The sequence below is a fragment of the Scyliorhinus canicula genome, chromosome 21 (genome assembly GCF_902713615.1).
Source record: "Scyliorhinus canicula chromosome 21, sScyCan1.1, whole genome shotgun sequence".
NCBI classification, from domain to species: Eukaryota; Metazoa; Chordata; class Chondrichthyes; order Carcharhiniformes; family Scyliorhinidae; genus Scyliorhinus; species Scyliorhinus canicula.
Window position 1 is genome coordinate 1,587,116 of NC_052166.1, and position 6,933 is coordinate 1,594,048.

Genomic DNA, 6,933 nt, shown 5'->3' on the forward strand with positions numbered 1-6,933 from the left:
AGAGTAAAGCTCCCTCTACACTGTCCCCATCAAACACTCCCAGGACAGGTACAGCATGGGGTTAGATACAGAGTAAAGCTCCCTCTACACTGTCCCCATCAAACACTCCCAGGACAGGCACAGCACGGGGTTAGATACAGAGTAAAGCTCCCTCTACACTGTCCCCATCAAACACTCCCAGGACAGGTACAGCATGGGGTTAGATACAGAGTAATGCTCCCTCTACACTGTCCCCATCAAACACTCCCAGGACAGGTACAGCACTGGGTTAGATACAGAGTAAATCTCCCTCTACACTGTCCCCATCAAACACTCCCAGGACAGGTACAGCACGGGGTTAGATACAGAGTAAAGCTCCCTCTACACTGTCCCCATCAAACACTCCCAGGACAGGTACAGCACGGGGTTAGATACAGAGTAAAGCTCCCTCGACACTGTCTCCATCAAACACTCCCAGGACAGATACAGCACGGGGTTAGATACAGAGTAAAGCTCCCTCTACACTGTCCCCATCAAACACTCACAGGACAGGTACCGCACAGGGTTGGATACTGAGTAAAGCTCTCTCTACACTGACTCCATGCCATTTCCTCATTACCAGCTCCATCCTCTGATGCTCGATCCAGATGAGTATTAATTCCCAGGTACCCTGTGCCCTCAGTACATTGACAAGGAACACCTTGATCTTGGGCTGTCTGGGTTCAAACTCAATGACACGGTCTGTCACCCATTGCTGCCGCACCCTGAAAACATTCTGCACCTTTAACAAAAACCTTTCTTTGAATTATGCTTCGCTTGTCCAGGGTCCACATCGCGGATCTCCCAGTCTGAAATGGTGGAAACGCTGACTCATCAATAAATGGGATTGATATTTTCCAATGTGATGTCTCTGCCTCCTTTTGAATCTGTATTAACTTTGTTCACAAGATGTGGGGGTCGGTAATTATTCCTAATTGACCCTTGAGAAGGGGATGGGTGAGCCGCCTTCTTGAACCCGCTGCAGTCCCCGTGAGGTGTAGGTATACCCACTGTGCTGTTAGGGAGGGAATTCTCAGATTTTGACCCAGCGACAGTGAAGGAACGGCCGATATATTTCCCAGTCGGGATGGTGAGGGGCTCGGAGGGGAACCTCCAGGTGGTGTGGGTCCCAGGTATCTGCTACTCTTGTCCTTCTAGATGGTAGAGGTTGTGGGTTTGAAGGTGCTGCCTAAGGAGCCTTGGTGAGTTGCTGCAGTGCATCTTGTAGATGGTCCACACGGCTGCCACTGTGCGTCGCTGGTGGGGGAGGGAGTGAACGTTTGTGGGTGGGGTGTCGATCAAGCGGGGCTGCTTTGTCCTGGGTGGTGTTGAGCTTAGAGAGTTGTTGGAGCTGCGCTCATCCAGGCGAGTGGAGAGTATTCCATCACACTCCTGACTTGTGTCAGGGTCTTCCTGTTTCTTCCTTTATTTTCATTTTTAAAAAAATTTGATTCATTTTTAAAAAAATGGATTTTATTCCAAACATATTCAAAAGTACAGAAACATGAATCAGAAACACCAACACCCCCACAGTGTCAGGTGCATTGTAACCCATCTCCTAAAGTCTTCCCTAACCTCCTCCACCAATTGTTGGGTTCCATTTGTGCTATATCGCCCAATCCCCCGTCACCTGGACCCCCAGATACCTAAACCTGTCGCTGGCAACGCTCCCCGACCCTCCACATTCACTGGGAATACCTCACTCTTTCCAATATTATATCCCGAGAAGGCACCGAAACTCTCCAATAAGTCTATAATTATCCCGTACTCTCCAATGGCTCAGCCTCCAACACTGTCATGTCACGACTCTCCCTGCCCCCCTGACCCTTCCCCCTCTACATCTCAGTCTTGCCCATTCTGTTTGTTCCAACAACCGGATCCTCCCCCACTAATATCCCTTCAAGCAGGCTCGTGATGTCCCTCCCCTGGCACTGGGCAGGCAACATACCATGCAGGACTCGCGATTCTGCTTGCAACGGATGCTATCAGTTCCCCAAATTACAGAAGCCCCTGCAACTACCACTGGTCGCTCTTTTTTGCTCCCCCCACTTTAATGGCCTCCTGTACCACAGTACAGTGGTTGACTAGCTCATTCTCCCTATAGTCCTTTTCCGCATCCCCACAGGGAGCACGAACCTCAAACTTGTTGGTCAAGATCAAGAGCTGAGGCTCCTCCATTTCTGAATTCAGGATCTCTCTACCTACCTCACACGCACCTTGTTGTCTCTCATCACTGGCTCAATTTGAGGTGCTCAAGATACAGAATGTGACTGCCTCCTGAAACAAAGCGTCCCTTGTGCCAAAGTTCCTTGAGCAATGAACACTTGCTGCAGATGTGGTTACGGCAGCTCGCAATGGGATCCCAGCTCCCACGTCATGCAGCTGAAGCACTTCGCCTGCCCAGCCACCTCTACATAGCTAAATAATTAGCTTTTCAATTTTTCTTTTCCAAATTTAGTGCAGATTCCCTCTCAGCCAATCAGGTCACAGCTTTACTGTGGCGTCACTTTCTCAATTATTTCATGCTGACAGCTGTGATGCTCCGCCCTCTGAGTCTGTTACTTGGAGACGAGCTGGTGGTTCTCCTGATGGTTCCCGCTCACCTCGAGGGCAGGTAGGAAATGAAAAGAACACCTCGCTCCCTCCTCACTGAATTCCCTCAGTCACAAAACTCCCACTTAAGTACTCCAGTGCAAACAAGGTCAGCACTGTAAGATTCCCCACTTGTATACTGTCTGAATCGAGCCTCTGAGGAACCACCATATGAAGCAAAGGTTTATCTTTTGACCATCACCCTTATTATTTCTTTCCTCCCTCCCCCCCCGTGTTTGTCTGTCTTGTGTGTGTGGGTAGAGGGTACGGCGGTTAAAGTGACAGTAGCAGTTAGATGACGGTTATCCAGCTGCATTTACTACATTTTTCCATGATAGTCCTTATAAATAAACTGTAATTGTGTTTAAGCTAAATACAAGGTGACTTGTAATTATTGGGCAGTCAAGGGCCAAAGAATTTTGAGTATTTTTATGAGAATTATTGGCTAATTCACTTGTGTTGGGACTCGGGGGCCTGGGAGGCTGGGATTGACCGCGCACTCGCCCAGGGTAAAGCACGTCATGTGAGAGTACCTTAAAGAAATGGGTGTTTACAACTGCAGTGATGTCAGAGAGTGGGTGGAGCTCGGCTGTCTGTCAGCTTTTTACTTTTGTTTTAGGCTGTTTGCTGCAGGGTGTGTTTTAGTTTCGTTTTCAGTGTTGGAGCTGAAGCCAGACCAAGCAGGTGTACTGCTGTTCTCTCTGCCATCAAAAGACTATCTCTTGATCATTTGGTGAATTCAGAATTATAAATGTTTTCAGTCGTGACTTTAACCTGATGTACTTCTGTTAAAGGTTTTGTTTTTAAGTCATATGGATGTTAAAAGGAAAGCTTCAAGGATTACCTAGTGTTGTAGCCTTTGGGGGTTGTATTTGAATTGATTGTTGCTGAGATGTTCACTGTATGTTTTAGAACATAGAACATTGAAAAATACAGCACAGAACAGACCCTTCGACCCACAATGTTGTGCCGAACCTTTGTCCTAGATTAAGAAAAAATTAATCTACACCCCATCATTCTACCGCAAACCATGTACCTATCCAATAGTCGCTTGAAGGTCCCTAGTGTTTACGACTCAACTACTTCCACAGGCAGTGCATTCCATGCCCCCACTACTCTCTGGGTAAAGAACCTACCTCTGACATCCTCCCTATATCTTCCACCATTCACCTTAAATTTATGTCCCCGTGTAATGGTTTGTTCCACCCAGGGAAAAAGTCTCTGACTGTCTACTCTATCTTTTCCCCTGATCACCTTATAAACCTCTATCAAGTCGCCCCTCAGCCTTCTCCGTTCTAATGAGAAAAAGCCGAGCAGCCTCAACCTTTCCTCGTAAGGCCTACTCTCCATTCCAGGCAACATCCTGGTAAATCTCCTTTGCACCTTTTCCAAAGCTTCCACATCCTTCCTAAAATGAGGCGACCAGAACTGCACACAGTACTCCAAATGTGGCCGTACCAAGGTTTTGTGCAGCTGCATCATCACCTCACGGCTCTGAAATTCAATCCCTCTGCTAATGAACGCTAGCACACCATAGGCCTTCTTCACAGCTCTATCCACTTGAGTGGCAACTTTCAAATATCTATGAACATAGACCCCAAGATCTCTGCTCCTCCACACTGCCAAGAACCCTACTGTTAACCCTGTATTCTGCATTCATATTTGTCCTTCCAAAATGGACAACCTCACACTTGTCAGGGTTAAACTCCATCTGCCACTTCTCAGCCCAGCTCTGCATCCTATCTATGCCCCTTTGCAGCCAACAACAACCCTCCTCACTATACACAATTCCCTAATCTTCATATCGTCTGCAAATTTACTGACCATCCTTCAACTCCCTTATCCAAGTCATTAATGAAAATCACAAACAGCAGAGGACCCAGAACAGATTCCTGGTAACTGGGCTCCAGGCTGAATATTTGCCATCCACCACCACTCTCTGACTTCTATCGGTTAGCCAGTTTGTTATCCAACTGGCCAAATTCCTTACTATCCCATGACTCCTTACTTTCTGCATAAGCCTACCACGGGGAACCTTATCAAATGCCTTCCTAAAATCCATGTACACTACATCCACTGCTTTACCTTCATCCATGTGCTTGGTCACCTCCTCAAAGAATTTAATAAGACTTGTGAGGCAAGACCTACCCTTCACAAATCCGTGCTATCCCTAATCAAGCAGTGTCTTTTCAGTTTCAGAAATCCTATCCCTCAGTACCCTTTCCATTACTTTGCCTACCACCAAAGTAAGACTAACTGGCCTGTAATTCCCAGGGTTATCCCTATTCCTTTTTTGAACAGGGGCACAACATTCGCCACTCTCCAAACCCCTGGTACCACCCCTGTAGACAGTGAGGATGAAAAGATCATTGCCAACGGCTCTGCAATTTCATCGCATGCTTCCCATAGAAACCTTGGATATATCCCGTCAGGCCCGGGGTACATGTCTATCCTCGTTTTTCAAAATGCCCAACATAACTTCCTTCCTATCAAGTATCTCCTCGAGCTTACCAGTCTGTTTCACACTGTCCTCTACAACAATATGGCCCCTCTCATTTGTAAATACTGAAGAAAAGTACTTGTTCAAGACCTCTCCTATCTCTTCTGACTCAATACACAATCTCTCACTACTGTCCTTGATCGGACCCACCCTCGCTCTAGTCATTCTCATAATTCTCACATATGTGTAAAAGGTGTCATGTGAGAGTGCCTTTAAGAATTGGATGTTTAAGAAATGTACCTTTCAGAAATGAAGCTGATCATATTACTGAAGTGATGTCACGGGGGGGGGGGGAGAAGCTGAGCTCACTTCTGCTTTTTGGGAGTTTTAGTTTCAGTTTGAAGAAAGCTTGGGTGTGACTGTGAGCTGCATTGCTGGTGATCTCTGCCATGAAGGACTATCTCTTAATCCTTTGGTGAACTCGGAATTGTAAAAAGGTCTCAGTATTGAATATAAATCTAATGTGCTTCTGTTTGAAGGATTTGTTAAGTCTTTTGGATGTGTAAAGGAACAGTTTGCAGGATTGGGTAGTGTATTATTTTAGGGGTTATCTTTGAAGTAAGGGGTATTAAGAGATCCAATATTTATTGAAAAGGTTAATTTGAGTTCATGGAATAAACATTGTTTTGTTTTAAACCACGTATCCATAATTGTAATGCCACACCTGGGGAACAAGCCGTGTGCTTCAAAAGCAACAATCCATTAAAGGTGGGGGGTTGGTTGAACTCTATAATATATTTTGGGGTTCTGAAAACACCTCCCAAAGGCCTTGGGGTTTTCCTTGATTCTACCCGCCAAAGATTTTTCATGCCCTCTCTTAGCTCTCCTAATCCCTTTCTTCAGTTCCCTCCTCGCTATCTTGTATCCCTCCAGCGCCCTGTCTGAACCTTGTTTCCTCAGCCTTACATAAGTCTCCTTCTTCCTCTTAACAAGACATTCAACCTCTGTCAACCATGGTTCCCTCACTCGACGATCTCTTCCCTGCCTGACAGGGGCATACATATTGAGGACACGTAGTATCTGTTCCTTGAACAAGTTTTAAGAAGGTTAACTTGAATTCATAGAATAAACATTGTTTTGCTTTAAAAATACTTTTCCATTTCTGCTGTACCACACCTGTAGAATGGGCCGTGTGCTCCCCATACCACAATCTATTAAAAGTTGTGGGTCAGGTGAACTCCATGATACACTTTGGGATTCTCTAGACCCTGGCCCATAACAAGCAACACTTGTATCTTGGAGATGGTGGGCAAGTTGCAAACTGGTGGCTGTCCATAGTCTCCTAAGAATCGGAATTATTACAGTAAGAAGTCTTACAACACCAGGTTAAAGTCCAACAGGTTTGTTTGGAATCACGAGCTTTCGGAGCGCAGCTCCTTCCTCAGGTGAATGAAGAGGTGGGTTCCACAAACACATATGTAGACAAAGTCAATGATGCAAGACGATACTTTGAATGTGAGTCTTTGCAGGTAATTAAGTCTTTACAGGTCCAGACAATGCAACTAGGAGGGACAAGCCCAGGTTAAAGAGGTGTGAATTGTCTCAAGCCAGGACAGTTGGTAGGATTTTGCAAGCCCAGGGCAGATAGTTGGGGTGAGGGGGTGAATGTAGTGAGACATGAATCCAAAGTCCTGGTTGAGGACGTATCCGTGTGCAGAACTTGGCTATCAGTTTCTGCTCGGCGATTCTGCGTTGTCGTGCATCCTGCAGGCCGCCTTGGAGAAGGCTTACCCGGAGATCAGAGGCTGAATGCCCTTGACTGCTGAAGTGTTCCCCGACAGGAGGGGAACATTCCTGCCTGGCGATTGTTGCACAATGTCCGT